Source organism: Patella vulgata, chromosome 3 (genome assembly GCF_932274485.2).
Source record: "Patella vulgata chromosome 3, xgPatVulg1.2, whole genome shotgun sequence".
Classification (NCBI taxonomy): domain Eukaryota; kingdom Metazoa; phylum Mollusca; class Gastropoda; family Patellidae; genus Patella; species Patella vulgata.
In genome coordinates this window covers 8,297,320-8,314,470 of record NC_065881.2, presented here as the reverse complement: position 1 = coordinate 8,314,470, position 17,151 = coordinate 8,297,320, and the positions used below count along the sequence as shown (strand labels likewise).

The following is a 17,151-nucleotide window of genomic DNA, read 5'->3' as shown; positions in this document are numbered from 1 at the left end:
TAACATAAAATGATTTTGCAATAAACACAAATTAATTGCACACCCCGCGAACCATGAAAAGTCTTTTTTGTGTGCGCGAAACTAACATTCGCTGTACGGAGTATATATAAACCACCGTGGAGTGGTGGCTGGATAATCAAGTCAAGCTACATGTTTCGCTCAGAAATTAGATTTGTTTAGATGTCTCGATTAATATGCAGGTTGAATGCCCATAGGTCAGTAACCCCAAAAGAACAACAATCACAAATGTCAAAGTTAGCGAATAGCTATGCGTTAAATAGTTGCAGTTTGTTAACACATAGTTTAAGATAGTGTTGTGCTTTCATTATATGGATTGCCCTATTTACCGTTGTGTATCCATAACGTAAATTATATTACTACAACAGCACAAGGCTTTATATAGGTAAGTTTCGTTTACTTATAATGTACTTATTAAATATTCGTTTACACTTATCAATATCGTCGTAATAGCACTGATATTAGTGAAAATATTTTAAAGTTTTATTTTGTCTTGTAAATTAAATGACTTTCGTATATGGTATCCGTTATAGCAGAATAAGCGAGGCAACATTTTTGTAATTACGCACTTGGTATACATTTGTTTTATAGAAAAGTTGGGAGACGCTGTATAGGAAAGTATTTTTTATTTCGTTCGGTGGCTGTATTTCATCAAAGTTTAGCAGGACTCCAGATGCAATCTCGGTTTTGAAATTTTGTTAAAGTTCTGCAATTATGTCAGGAATTCAAAACTAGGCACCTAACTCAAATTAACTACCAGTAGTGACGCGGGTTGTACACGAAGCAGGAAATGCGATCTCGATTTTTCAAATAAAGATCGTTTTGAAGTTTTGTTAAAATTCTGCAATTATGTCAGGAATCCAGCACTATTGCCCTTTAGGTATACCGATACACAACACATGCTCAAATTAACTACTAATAGTGGCGGGGGTCGTACACGAAGCAGGAAATGCGATTTCGGTTTTCCCAAATAAAGTTCGTTTTGAGGTTATGTTAAAATTTTGCAATTATAGCGGTCGTCGTACACGAATCAGAAAATGCGATCTCTGTTTTTCCAAATAATGATCGTTTTGAGGTTATGTTAAAATTCTGCACATATGTCAGGAATTCAAAACTAGGTATGCCGATACATAAGCTCAAATTAACTACTAGTAGTGGCGGGCGTCGTACACGAAGCAGGAAATGCGATCTCGGTTTTCCCAAAAAAAGATTGTTTTGAAGTTATGTTAAAATTATGTAATTAGGTATACCGCCACATAAGCAAAATTGACTATGAGCAGTGATGGGCGTCTTACACGCGGCAGAGCATGCCTTTGGAGTAATTATACAGAGTTTTGATTGCTTACCCATCTCTTCTGGTTTTCTTTTCGGACATTATCGAATATTTATTTCACTGCGAAATCCATGCTAGTATATACTGAAAATTGGTTTAATTAAAGATACATTATGGGAGATTAGATAAAGATCTGTCAGTTCTCACTGTGATAGTTATATACTAGATAATGTAAAGAGGATCTGCTGAAAATTTCAATCAAATTACTTCACTCTGAGCCGAAACAAACGAATTTTTAAAAAAAAAAAAATGTATCCTCGATTGTTACGATAACAAACAAAATCTAGATTAATCATGAACATCCGTTGAATCGCAGATAGGATTCAAATTTGTTTAAAATTTACCCTTCAGATGGCATCGCGAGTTGGTTATGGTCTTGTCATGTTAATAAAGGCCTAACGAAAGATCTGCAATAGGCAGAATAAAGGACGCCAGTCGCTAACTCAATATCATCAAAAGTCTTCGACATTGTAAATACGACTTATTGGTCAATTTAAATCAACATCGATGTTGTTATCTTGCCGTAAAAAGAAGGGGTTCTGATATCAAAAATGTGAGACAAAATTTTAAAATTGGCACACTAATCTCGTGCCAGAACGCTTTCGAACGCCAGTTGTAATGAAGCGACTCGATAAACGAGGCTAAAAATCCACAGGAGTATATTACCGATGTAGACTGGAATAGCCAGACACCAAAGACTGCCATTCAGTTTGGACTCTACTCGTATTTCGCCAATCATAACTGATTAGAAATTACAGTAAAACAGAAACGATTGAATGTAAATCAGTTTATATACATTCACATTACATTATTATATGCGTTGTTACCCATTTGTGTCCATATCTAGGTGCCAAAGCATAGAGATTTCGCTCCTTTAAATAAAAGGGGTTAGATGGCCAAATGGTTAGCGCGCTGTGTCATGAGGTCTGTCATTGAGTCAACTTGCGTGGTTTCGAATCCCCGGTTATACATGACAAGGAGTATGGGCGCCTGTCCAACCTTGTGGGTTTTCTCTCGGTCCTCCGGGTTTCCTCCCACTGCTAAAGACCCCTTCGCGCAGGCGAATTATTGAAATGAAATTGAATCATATGTTAGTCCCTAAATGACCTAATTTGTGTCGAGTGGACCTCTCTCTCTCTCTCTCTCTCTCTCTCTCTCTCGGGGGGGGGGGGGTCACGTGGCTAAGTGGGTAAGACGCTAGCTCGCTAGCATGGACGTCGGGTGTTCGATCCCTGCATTGGCCGAGGAAGTTCATCCAGATTTTCCGGCGTGGTTCTCCCTTGTCAGTGATGCAGGACGGAGGGGCTGACAAGGAACAAGGAAAGCTGTCTAGTCGTCAGGATGGGAGGAAAAACCGAGGTCCCATGTACACATTGGCGTGCACGTAAAAGATCCCTTGGCAGTTGGAATTCGATATAAGAGTAGGCCGTAGTGCCGCTGTCCGGGCAAAATTTCCTTCATAGCACACTGTATGGCGTATGCCCGTCTTCATTAGCCCAGGTTAGGAGCAGAACAGTAGGACGTTAAACTCCATTTCATTTCATTTCATTTCTCTCTCTGGGGTTTAACGTAGGCTATAATTTTATGTATAAAGCGGTCTAATTCTTGGTATATTATATTATTTTATGGTATATAATTGATGATATATAATTGTATGGTATATAGTTGCATGGTATATAATTCATGGCATATAATTTCATGGTACGTCATTTCGTGGTTTATAATTGATGATATATAATTTATGGTATATATTTCATGGTGTATAATTTATGTAATTTCACGGTATATAATTCACGGCATATAATTTCATGATATATAATTTGATGGCATATAATTTATGATATATAATTTATGGTATAATTTCATGGTATATAATTCATGGCATATAATTTATGATATACAATTTATGATATACAATTTATGGTATATAATTTTCTGGTATGTAATTTCATGGTATATAATTCATGTTATATTATTTCATGGCATATAATTTCATGGTATATAATTCGTAGTATACAATTTCATGGTATATGATTCGTGGTATATAATTTCATAATATGTAATTTCATGGTATGTAATTTAAGGTATATAATATTTGGTATATACCGGTATATAATTCATGGTATATAATTTATAGAAGCATTTATGAAGGGATTTAATATAGTTTTTCCTTATAACCCAGTAAACTAAACCGGAAAGTTTTGTTAAAGGTTGTTCCTTGTGACCCATTTAACTACCCCGGAAAGTTTGAAAAACTTGTCAGAAACGCTGCCTTCAGGTGTCTTAATGCACATGAAACAGAATGAAACAATGGTTCTAGTAGAACAGATTGAAACACGATCGAAATTTGATAATTTAATTTAAAAATGGATAACCAAGACTTTGTCTATTATCGTAACAAAGGTAGCAATCAAAATCGAGACTACGCTATTCTCCAAACAGTAAAAACTCCGCCCAGACTAAAGTAATTTGACTGAATTTTTAATATATTCCTTTTTCATTATCTATTTATTAAAAAGGGATAACTGGCAACTCTTTATCTAAATCTTAGATAATGCACCTTTAACGCCCTACTTTTTTGACGGGTAGAAGCCATGGAGTCAATCTGTTTAAAATACAGATCTATATTTCGTTTCGTTTTGTTTTTTTATACTTTCGGTGGCCTACACTACATGCAGATCTGACCTGTTGTACTGGAAGGTCGTTTCAGGGTCATACGAGCGGCTTTTGACCTATGACTTCAGACATTTGATCAACCAATTAGCGTTAATGTTTCTAGTGGGTTACCCACAGTTCCGTGCATCTCGCGCCAAAATCTCGCCCTAACCGACCGCTTCATTGGCTAATCCGTCACATCATTCAGAACGCGGGTTATATAACAGATCCTGGTGTAGTAAAGTCAAGTTAAACGAAATTTTGAACTATAAAAAACGAAACGAAATAGGATCCGTGTTGTAATCAGAATGTCATGCAATGTGCTATGAGGAGAAATTTGCCCGCACTGCTCATCATGGGTTCGGGGATCACGTAGGTAAGTGGATAAGACGCTGGCTCGCTAGCTTGGAGGTCGGGTGTTCGATCCCTGCATTTGCCGAGAAAGTTCATCCGGATTTTCCGGCGTGGTTTCCCCTTGTCAGTGATGCAGGACGGAGGTCCTGACAAGGACAGCTGTCTAGTCGTTTGGATGGGACGAAAAACCGAGGTCCCGTGTACAAATTGGCGTGCACGTAAAAGACCCCTTGGCAGTTGGAATTCGATATAAGAGTAGGCCGTAGCGTCGCTGCCCGGGCAAAGTTTCCCTCATAGGACACTGTATGGCGTATGCCCGACTTCATTAGCCCAGTTTAGGAGCAAAACAGTAGGACGTTAAACCCCATTTCATTTCATTTCATCATGGGTACCTTTCTGTGCACGCAAGGAGAGTTGTATGGTCTAGTCGTGGTTTAACGCGTGTGCGTGGAATCATAAGATTTGTCATTGATTCAAATGGCGTGGTTTCCACTCCCCTCTGAATATAACAAGGCGTAGGGTCGCCTCTACAGCCTCGTGTGTTTTCTCCGGGTCCTTTTATTTCCTCCTACTGCTAAAGACCCCTGCGCGCAAGCGAATTATTGAACTAAAATTAAACCTTAAGTTGGTCCCGAAATGAACTAGTTTTTGTCGAGTGGACATTAAACCCTTGATAAATTAATTAATTTAAATAACATTTCAGGCCTAAAGAAAGACCTGCAATAGACAGATGTAGCCCTTGCATAATTTATGTTTAATTCAACCATTTCCATTTTATTGCCTCTTTCCAGATATAGGACCGACAAATGAGATATAATATGACGGTAAATCAAACAAATTAAGAAATATATTTAACGAATCAGAATAAAAATGCATTGTAATTTCCGGGTTTAAAGGAGCTAAATCGCTAATATTTGGGACCTAGAAATTGACACAAGTGGGTCGCAACTCATATAATACCGTAATATAAATGTATATAAACTGATTTACATTCAATCGTTTCCGTTTTTACTCTAATTTCAAATCATTTATGTTCCGTGAAATAAGCCAGCAGTCTCAATCGAGTGCAAATTCCTAGCGTCTGGTTATTCCAGTCTACATAAGCCGTTTGGTTTGGTCATAGAACTAGTATTAGTATTCTAGTTCTATGGTTTGGTGCAATATGTCTAGCCTCGTTCCTCTAGTCTCTTGCTAGAACTGGGACTGAAACGCATTATGGTACACGATTCGTGTACCAATGGTAAAATATTTATTTTGTCTTAAATATTGGATATCAGAATAAAATATTTATTTTGTCTTAAATATTGGATATCAGAAGCCCACCCTTTTCCGATAAGATCACAGCATCAATGTTGTTTTAAATTGACAAATAATTCGTGTTTTAAATGTTGAAGATTTTGGATGATATTGAGTTAGAGACTTAGCTCCTTTAAATTCAAATATTGGCCCCATTTGTCATTTTAATTGTGAATAAATAAAATTACATCCTTGAGAAATTAGATATAAATTACCAACAGCAGACATTATGATATTTATATTGAAACTCTATTCTTGAAGAGCGTTGGCTGCAGACAGATGAAATTCACTCATGGTTGAACTTTTTTTACTTCTTTGTCAATCTTCAAAACTCATTTTTTTAAAATGCATTACAAAAATTGACTTAAGAGTCAACGTGTATAGTTTTCGTATTGAATATAGTTTTCGTATGCGCTATGAGCAAGTTTTATGGATGTAGCGCTATATGGATGTGATCTGATTTATTGACGGGGTTTATTATATCAGTAAGTATCTGTTTAAATTTTTGTTAAATGAAATGAAATGGAATGGGGTTTTAAGTGCTACTGTTCAGCTCCTATACTGGGCTAAAGAAGACGGGCATACGCCATACAGTGTGATGAGGGACATTTTGTCCAGACAGCAACACTGCGGCCTACTCTTTTATCGAATTCCAACTGTCAAGGGATCATTTACGTGCACGCCAATGTATACACGGGATGCGGTTTTTCGTCCCATCCGAAAGACTAGACAGATGTCGAAAAGATCGTGCGGCTGTTTTGATTACAACACACGTGATAGTCAAAAGTTTTACGATGGGCACAGTCGAAAATACAAGCAAAAACATTGACTTTTTAAAGAACTGTTTTTTTTCGTTGGGATATGTAAATGTGCAATGGATTTTATTCAGTCGGGGGTGATTTCAAACACATAGGCAAGTTTTTAATAACAATTATTTAGGAAATCCGTTTAAAATTTATCACGGTTCAGACAATAGGAGATATCGCTTTGCACAAATTTGATTGGTCAATGAAAAAGGAACTACTTTTTTCTATTAAAAATGGACTATTTTGTGAATCCAGTAATATTGTTGGACACAAGTTCTCAATTAGCCTAAACAATTACAACACTCCCCATAAACATCCAAGAATTATAAACAGTGACACTGTTTAGTTTGTTTATTAAATCAAGGAAACACCACGTCAATATATATAGGACTTTGCAACATGTGGTTTGCTGTTTAAAGTTACAATTTCATATTTTCTAAGAAAGTCAAAACATAATTATTTCTATGTCTTTTGTTCAATAGGTTGTCAACTCACTATTATACGACCATAGGTTATCTTTCTCACACTTAGAAATCTTCACGCCGGAAATAATAACACAATTACCTCCCAGTTACCTCCCTTGTTTTCCTATTCCCCACCATGGAATAGCTAACTTCAAATGTTTGAATTTGAAGTTGAAAATGATATTTTTGCCAATTTCTCAACTGGTAATAGTGAATTATAGGAGTAATAGGATTATTCTTCAACAAGGTAGGACTGTTTATAGATACCATCTATTTTAAGGCTTTATTTTAATAAATTTTAAAAATATAATTTAAAAATATGAAATTGTAACTTTAAAAAATGATGTATCACTACGCCATAATGTAATCAGGCTCAGTAAAATTACATCTATACCAAAGAATTATATTTATTTATTTATTTATGAGTTTAAGAAAGGGTTGAGGGATAAATAAAATCTACTATTTGTCTTTTTTGTTATCCAAAAATATCAAAACTCGTCGATAAAGTAGAAAAACTCGGCAGACTTCGGTTTTTGTGGAGGTTTTTTTTTACTTATCGACTTGGGTTGATTTACAAAAATTCCCCGGTTGTACGTGACAAGGAGTAGGGTCGCCTGTCCAACCTCGTAAGCTTTCTCCGGGTCCTCCGGTTTCCTCCCACTGCTAAAGACCCCTACGCGCAAGCGAATTATGGAAATAAAAATGAACCATATGTTAGTCCCGAAATGACCTGGTTTGTGTTGTGTGGACGTTAAACCCCATTTCTCTCTGTCTTTCTGATTTACAAAAAAACTCGTAGGAGATTCTCTATTTAGCGATAAGTAAACGTATTGTAATGAAACCATTTCCTGACAAACATAAGTGTACCAAGGGCGTGACAGAATACTTTCTCCTAAAATATGTTTCATCCTTTCTAACACTTAAAGATACTTTCCCGCGTACAATCTGGGTGATTCGATGATATATTTGGACTAAAAACATTCAAACTAATTAATTGATCATAATTTTCCTTCAAATCATTGTAATTGTCAAGGATTACCCATGATCAAAAGTGGTCATGTTTGTGTCACGTGACATACCTCTCCTAGTACCCAGCAACGAGTGCGAAGCTGGGGGAGAATTCATTGTATATACAAGACGATGCTGTCTTTAATCGCTGACTATTTATTACAAATATCGAAGCCCAATAAATTTTCGGATTATCCACTGCCCAAGTTTTTTTTCCCGAGGTTTTTAACTCAGAAACTGTTGCACCATCAAGTTTATCAACATATACATCAAGCGCTCACTAACGCTGGGAGATTAGGCAATCTTCGCGTTCTACCTTTGACGTTACTCGAACAGACATCACTAATCGTCGGGTTGCCAGTTTGGGAAACCATTACATTTTTGTCTTGTATGCACTCAGTTGGGCGTTTTTCATGGATTCCAGTATTTTTCTAGTAAGATTGGATGTTTCTACTTTCGATATATACCAAAATTGCCATACTTTTATTGGAAATAAACACACGATAAATGCTTGTCTGGGAAAGTATCTTTAACAGAAAAAAAATCGACCAATATATGTAATGAAAGCAAGGTCAAAGATTTTATTGGCAAACATTTATTTTAAGTTTACCTATTTGCATAATTTAGCATTTTTGAAGTGAACACCCAAGTCATTTAGTCTAGTGACTGCTTCATTTGAAGAGGGCTTTAAACCCCATTTCTTTTCTTTTCATTTCATTTCAATCTCTTACTCTGGTTATTTCAATCGTATACAAAACATAGAGTTAATTCCCTTAAACATACATTATTCAAGAGCTGAAATGTTCTAAATTATTAATTAGACATTAATTAACTGATCCAGACCGTAATCAACTCTCTCGATGTCAACGCTAGCCTGTGGTGTTTACTGGATTAGGATACCATTTGCTTCTCCACTTTCATTCTTGACTTAATCATGAAATGGATAATCGAGACTATGTTATTTTATCGTACCAACTTGAGTAATGATGATCGAGGCTAGGCCAAAAATTCAATCGCTAAAATGTGGGTTAGAGTGGATTAATTTGACTGAAATTTTCAGCAAATTCCCTTTACATTATCTAGTTTTTAACTATTATATTGAGAACTGCCAGTTCTTTATCTAATCACCCATAATGTATCTTTAACTGAGCTTTCAGGGCATCCAAAAATAAAAGTCGAATCTAAAAATAGTATCTCTAACTTTTCCCAAAATTGGGTAGTTTGACGTTAAATCATCCACCAAAAAAATGTATTCAAATGCAGTAAATATCGCAGGCAAGCAATGGCATCGAGCGTTAATAAATGTCTAATTAATAGTTTAAAAAAACATTTCTTGCATAATGTATGTTTAATAGATAATAAACAGCCATTTATGCACTCAGCTGTCTTAGTAAAGCACATTAATGTTTAAAGAGCTAAATCTGGAAATTGAAGGTCATTTTGTTTCGAATGTTACATAAATCATAATTTAAAAATTTATTAACCCGACAAGCCCATAGAGCAATTGGATGGCTTAGATTTTCAGTAGATTGGATTCGACACCGCGGCCATTTAAGAGTTTGACGATTAAATAGATAATCGAAGTTTTACTTTTGTCAAAACTTTGTTCGCCCAGAGTAAAGTAATTTCACAATATGATTAAAATACAGATCTATATTTCTGACCAGTTGTAACATGGACCGTGATATATGGTCGTAGTTAAAGGTCGTGTCAGAGGTCGTACGCACGGCTTTTAACCCTATGACCTCAGACACTGATTAACCAATCAATATTGACGTTTCTAGTGGTTTACCCACAGTTCCGCGCATCGCACGCCAAGATGTCGCCGTAACAGACTGTTTCAATGGCTAATCCCTCACGCCATCCAGAACGCAGGTTATATAACAACTCTTTCAGATCCTAATGTAGTAGAGACAAATAAAACGAAATTTTGAACTACAAAAAACGAAACGAAATAGGATCTGTGTTTTAATCAGATTGGTTATTTCACTGAAATATCTTTAAAGGGACAATAACACTCTTGCTGGCTTGACAGCTCCAGAAAATAAAAAATAGCCTTATTCTAAGTACTAGATGTGTTAGTGTCCTACCTGTTGTGTAAATTATCCATTACATCCTATTTTACTTGTTCAGAGGGTTAAAAAATATTTTTAAATCCAAGTCACATTTGAAAAGCTTTACGTCAGGCTTTTCAAATCATTTAGTTGAATTTTTCCAATTTTTTAAATTAGGTGTGTTAAGATGAAATTTGTATCACCAATTAATTGGAATATTGTAAAATAGTACAATTTGTTGACCAGAATAAAGATTGGGACATATTATTCAAGAGTGGTATTGAGCCTTTAAATTGCAGTATCTATTTTTGAACTATTATCTCTTTAAAGAAATTTATTGAAGCTTAAACATAATATTTGAATCGTTCTAGTAGAGTACGGGGGTTGGATGGCCGTATGGTTAGCACGTGCGTGCTGTATCATAAGGCATTGAGTCAACTAGCCTGGTTTCGATTCCCCAGTTGTACGTGACTAGGGTCGCCTGTCCAACCTCGTGGGTTTTCTCTGGGTCCTCCGGTTTACTCACACTGCTAAATAACCCTACGCGCAAGCGAATTATTGAAATAAAATTGAACCATATGTTAGTCCCGAAATGACCTGATTTGTGCCTCCCTCTCTCTCTCTCTCTCTCTCTCTCTCGCTCTCCCTCTGATTTGTGGCCAAATCAAAATAGTATTGTGAAGTCAAACAGGATCTCGAGTAATGTAAATAAGCTATTTTTTTTTTTACTTAGTGTTAAAATTACACAATTTCTTTTAAATCCTTTTTGAAATAAAATTCTTGAAACTTATCAACCCTATCTCGGTGAATTAATTCAGTCTAAGCTTGAGTGAACTATTTAGATATATGGCGCCTGTCGTTTGTAACGTTGTTGTTGTTTTTTTTTTTATTTAAAGTAGCTAAGTCTCTAACTCAATATCCTCCAAAATCTTCGACATTGAAAACATGATTTATTTGTCGGTTTAAATCAACATTGATGTTGTGATCTTACCGGGAAAAGATGGCCTTCTGATATCCATTATTTAAGACAAAATAAACATTTTACAATTGGTACACGAATCGTGTACCATAATGTGTTTCGGCGCTATTTGTCATAAGGGACTCGAAAAACGAGGCTAGGCATATTCCACAAGTCATGTCAAACGGTGACGCTATATTCTTATCTGGAAAGCATGCCCAATAAATACTCTCGGCGTAGACTGGAATAACCAGACGCTAGAGATTGAAATTTGATCGAGAATACGGGCGTATTTCGCCGAACCTAACTGATTAGAAATTAGAGTAAAAACAGAAATGATTGAATGTAAATCAATTTATATACATTCATATTACATTATTGTATGCGTTGCGACCCATTTGTGTCCATTTCTAGGTCCCAAATATTAGCGACTTAGCTCCTTTAAATATAAATTGTAGTCAAGTGGAGTGTCCATCTAGCTAACAACTAATACAACTTTGTATTAACGCTCGAAATCAGTGATTCTCAACCACTGCCGCGTAATCTTCCTAAGTGTGCCGCGAAATTTTGAACGGCACGCTAAGGAAATGTGAAAAACCACGTGATCCCAGTTGAGTATTCACTGGTGTCTACTGATAAGTTCATAGCTGTGTTTTTCTTTATTTAGTTTGAGTCATTCTGTGTGTCTACTGACAAGTTCATAGCTGAGTTTTTCCATGTTTCTATGACTAGTCTCTGTTTACGGTTGTATTCCGTCTAACTTGCCATGCTTTTATTTTGCAAAATTCAAATATTTTTCATATATATTTAGCCAGGTGTGCCGCTATATTTTCATGTGTTCCAAGGCGTGTCGATGGCAGGAAAAGGTTGAGAACCACTGCTGCTTGAAACCCTTCTGGAGGTTGGGTGGCCGAATGGTTAACGCGGGCGCGTTGCATCATTAGGTCTGTCATTGAGTCAAGTGGTGTGGTTGCGATTCCCCGCTCGTACGTGACAAGTATAGGATCGCCTGTCTAACCTCGTGGGTTTTCTCCGGGTTCTCCGGTTTCCCTTTAAAAGATCTCTACGCGCAAGCGAATTAATGAAATAAAATTGAAATATATGTAGTCCCAAAATGACCTAGTTTGTTTCGGGTGGACGTTAAACCACAATTCTCTCACTCTTTCTATTTGAAACCTTTCTAGGTGCGGTTTTCGCTTGTTAGTGGTGCAGGCGGAGGACCTGGCAACCTCGGGTTTTTGTCTTTTGTCTCATTCGTACTACTAGACAACTGCCTTTGACATTCTGTCCTATACCACAGACAAGGGGAAACCACGCCGGTTCCTATGAAACTGAAGAAATACAGAAAAGGGGTTTAATATTTCTGGTGGAAATCTTGCTCGGACGGGGCCGCTACGGCGTACTGCCAATGAAAGAAATGAAACCTTCCGTTTTCCTACTTCAGCTGAGCATTTGACATGTAATGTGGTATGGAGAGAGAGAGGAGAGAGAGAAAGTGAGGGAGAGAGAGAGAGAGAGATGCGGTTTAACGTCCACTCAACACAAACTAGGTTATTTCGATCGAAACTAACAATTTTTATTTCAATAATTTATTTGCGCGTAGGGGTCTTTATCAGTGGGAGGAAACCGGAGGACCCGGAGAAAACCCACGAGATTTGACAGGCGACCTTACTCCTTGTCACATACAACCGGGGAATCGAAACCACGTCAGTTGACTCAATGACAGACCTCATGATACAGCGCGCACGTGCTAACCATTCAGCTCCCCCCCCCCCCCGAGAGAAAATGAAATGGGGTTTAATCCGTATGGAATTCGATATAAGAGTCGACCGTAGCGCCGATGCCAGTCTTCATTACCCCAGTCGGTGCAGAAAAGTAGGAGGTTTTTAAATCCCATTTCATCTCTGCAGTCCCATTTAATGACTTGACCTAAACGAAAAGTCGTTTGGTGTGTGTCGACCAGGTAGATGGGTCATACACCTGTGTTGAGTTGCCATTAATTGAATTAAGTGTAATATTACAGAATACCCCCTTGTACTTCACCGTCATAGATAAAATAAAAGGGCTGTAAATATATTTATGTGAATAGAATCTATTTTGATAAGTAAACTAGACTTCAGTCTATTCAGACGAAATGAGGTTAATCACTCATTTAAAATACTGTCAGAAATTTAAGAAGACGAATAAGTCTCTTTCAACTGTTACCACGACACTGGGTCACACTCTGTTGAGCATCAATCTCTTGACTGTGCTTGCATTCGGAGAGGAGACACGGTGGCTAAGTGCGTAGGACGCTGGCTTGCTAGCCTGGAGGTCCCGTGTTCTATCCCTGCATTGGCCCAGAAAGTTCATCGGGATCTTGCGGCGTGGTTTCCCCTTGTCAGTGATGCAGGACGGAGGGCCTGACAAGGACAGCTGTCTAGTTGTTCGGATGGGACGAAAAACCGAGGTCGCGTGTTTACATGCGCGTCACGTAAAATATCCCTTGGCAGTTTGAATTGATATAGGCCATAGTGCCGCTGCCCCGGCAAAATTTTCCTCATAGTACACTCTATGGCGTACGCCTGTCTTCATTATCCCAGTTGGAGCAGAATAGTAGGACATTAAAACCCAGTGGCTTTTTAAAACAAGACATTAAATTCGTTGCGACTAATGCTAGGTCTCCACTATCGTGCGAAGCGTTACGATTGCCCCTATTAAGTCCACGATCTGGTACGTACAGATACGTTCGGATACGTTTCGATACGATCAACACGATTGCTACGACTGACCTCCATATATGATAAGACCTGACGGGATCTCCACGATTATTCCACGATTAAAACCACGATTTCAATCGTAGCGCGAATCGTGATAGGATAACCACAATTACTCCACGATTAAAACCACGATTTTAATCGTAGAGCGAATCGTGATAGTGGCAACCTAGCATAATCTGTAATTGTGTCGCTAGGTTACTTTAGATAATGGTCAACTTTTGGGTTAAAAATATATTTCTTGATTTTGATGGATCTTATGTTGATTAATTGTTTTGTGGAGTGACAATATGACTTTGTTTTAAAAAAAATACGTCTATAAAGACAGCTAGAGTGGAATGTAAAAGATTTTGTGCCCCAAAGTCGACAAGGTACGCCATTAAAAAAGAGGTGGAATGTAACAAATTTTGTGTTCCAGTGTCGACAAAGTACGTCATTAAAAAAGGGGGTGGAATGTCACAGATTTTGTGTTCCAGTGTCGACAAAGTACATCATTAAAAATAGGGTGGAATGTAACAGATTTTGTGCTCGAAAGTCACGTCATATCGACAGGTGAGCAGTCTAAAAAGTAGATAGTGAACTTTTTTTTATGTACGTGGTTATGTTGAATTTCCGTCAGATCACAGTGAGGTATATGGATATCATACAGTAACTAAAAAAAACCTATTATATTTTCTTGTGTGTGACTCACTGCGTATACTGCTGAATCATTTACCAGGGGGTCGTGGGTTCGCTTCCGGTGTTGGCCGAGAAATTTCCTCTTGACGATGAAAATGCCTAGATTTTGTAAACCCCATGGTGATGAGAAAGAGAGAGACACACACTAGGTCATTTCGTGGTTAACATTTGGTTCAATTTTATTTCAAAATTCGCTTGCGCGTGGGGTCTTTAGTAGTGGGAGGAAACCGGAGGACCTGGAGAGAGAGAGAGAGAGAGAGAGAGAGAGTGGGGGGTAACGTCCGCTCGACACAAACTAGGTTATTTCGGGACTAACATAATATGGTTTAATTTTATTTCAATAATTCGCTTGCGCGTAGGGGTCTTTAGCAGTGGGAGGAAACCGGAGGACCCGGAGAAAACCCTCGAGGTTGGACAGGCAACCCTACTCCTTGTCACGTACAACTACGCCAGTTGACTCAATGACAGGCTTTATGATACATCGCGCACGTGCTAACCATTCGGCCATCCATACGGCGATGAATTGTCGGCCAGTAGAGCACATACATCGGACGAAACAATCCGATAACAACGGTACTACAAAATGCACGGGCCCTAAAACATACATTATACAAGAGCTAAATCTGTCTATTGCAGGTCTTTCTTTAGGTCTGAAATGTTATCTAAACTAATAATTAGACATTTATTAACTTATCCAAACCATAACCAACTCTCGATACCATATTATGAGTCGGACATTCACTGGATTTGAATCTGATCTGCTGTTCAACGCTCATTGATGATTAAATCCAAAAATGGATAATCGAGGCTGTGTTTTGTATCGTACCGACTTTAGTAATGATGATCGAGGCTAGGCTTAAAATTCAAAAGCTAATATCTCGGTTGAGAGTGGAGCAATTTGACTGAATTTTTCAACATATTATATTTACGTTATCTATTTTCAACTATTTATAACGAGAACAGTCAACTTTTTATCTAATCTCCCATAAAGTCTCCTTGAACTCTGTTTGTCTTAAATGAAAAAAAAAATGTTTTGTTTTTTTTTCTTAGCAACCAACCTAAATTGTAGTTTAGTTTTGAAACAAGTATCCTAAAAGGCAGTATGTTCTCGTAAGTTTATTTATAGAATGCGTTAAGTACAAATATAGTGAATACATAAATAGTCTTTCACGTACAACCGTACTTACACAGTATATCGACAATCCGACATAGTACCAATCTATATACCATATCTCGTACACCATGCTTTAAACATACACTATGCAACAGCTAAATCTACCTATTGCAGATCTTTCTTTAGGCCTGAAATGTTATCTGAATTATTAATTTGGCATTAATTAACTGAACCAGACCATAATCAACTCTCGATAGTATCGCTAAGTGGGTAAGACGCTGGCTCGCTAGCCTGGAGGTCGGGTGTTCGATCCCTGCATTGGCCGAGAAAGTTCATTCAGATTTTACGACGTGGTTCTTCCTGGTCAGTGATGCAGGTTTGAGGGCCTGACAAGGATAGCTGTCTAGTCGTTCGGATGGGAGGAAAAACCGAGGTCCCGTGTACGTATTGGCGTGCACGTAAAAGATCCCTTGAAGTTGGAATTCGATGTAAGAGTAGGCCGTAGTGCCGCTGTCCGGGCAAAATTTCCCTCATAGCACACTGTATGGCGTATGCCCGTCTTCATTAGCCCAATCGGAGCATTTCATTTTCCATTCATAATTTAATTATGAAATGAATAATCGAGACTATGTTTTTTATCGTACCGACGTCGCTGTATATCATTAATTTGATTGCGCGTAGAGATCTTGGGGGGGGGGGGGGTAACGTCCGCTCGACACAAACTAGGTTATTTCGGGACTAACATATGGTTCAATTTTATTCCAACAATTCGTTTGCGCGTAGGGGTCTTTAGTAGTGGGAGGAAACCGGAGGACCCGGAGAGAGAGAGTGGAGGGGGGGTAACGTCCGCTCGACACAAACTAGGTTATTTCGGGACTAACATATGGTTCAATTTTATTTCAACAATTCGCTTGCGCGTAGGGGCCTTTAGTAGTGGGAGGAAACCGGAGGACCCGGAGAAAACCCACGAGGCTTGAAAGGCGACCCCACGAGGTTGGACAGACGACCCTACTCATTGTCACGTACAACCGGGGAATCGAAACCACGTCAGTTGACTCAATGGCAGACCTTATGATACAACGTGTACGCGCTAACCATTTGGCCATCCACCCCCTCAGTGATAAACCTTATGATCTAACGGACACGCCTTAGACCATTCGATCACCGAACCACCCTTGACAAAGAATAAAATGACATTTCCAGTTTTGTTTTAAAATAAAAATGTAACGCCCTGGGGGAGCTTAATTAACACAGAGTTTATTTTCATGATCGAAAAGGTTTCAACAATTTCCGATAATTGCTCTCGGGGTTATGTCCCTTATCACACCGAACAAATCTAGAGATGAAAGCTATCACGCGATTGTTTTGAAATTTATACACGATTTTTATGTTGACGAAATCAAGTATAGCTTACTGATTTCAAACGATTTCCGATAAAAACTATCACGCGATTGTTTTAAAATTTATACACGATGTTTATGTTGATGAAATAAAGTCGCTTATTCATTTCAAACGATTTCCGATAACACGGTCAGCTGATTACCGACACGTGCATGCTGTTTGTTTATTTGATTGCAGTGAATCACAATTATAGTTTATTAATATCTGATATTTCTACAGTTATTACCATTGATTATGTCATAGTTTGTAACACTAC

The 17,151-nt window shown here is 37.9% G+C and overlaps 1 protein-coding gene across 2 annotated transcripts in view; it reads left to right on the top strand.

Moving 5' to 3' along the window:
* The first annotated feature begins 203 nt into the window (after positions 1–203).
* The window catches only part of LOC126815896 (1,25-dihydroxyvitamin D(3) 24-hydroxylase, mitochondrial), a 58,456-nt gene continuing 41,508 nt past the window's right edge, over positions 204–17,151 (top strand). Inside the window, exon 1 of one of the 2 annotated variants that reach the window (XM_050541937.2) lies at positions 204–403. The gene's annotated coding sequence lies outside the window, so the exon portion shown is untranslated. Of the gene's footprint in view, positions 404–14,159; positions 14,255–17,151 lie in introns of those variants that run through there. The other variant, XM_050541939.2, reaches the window with a different exon arrangement.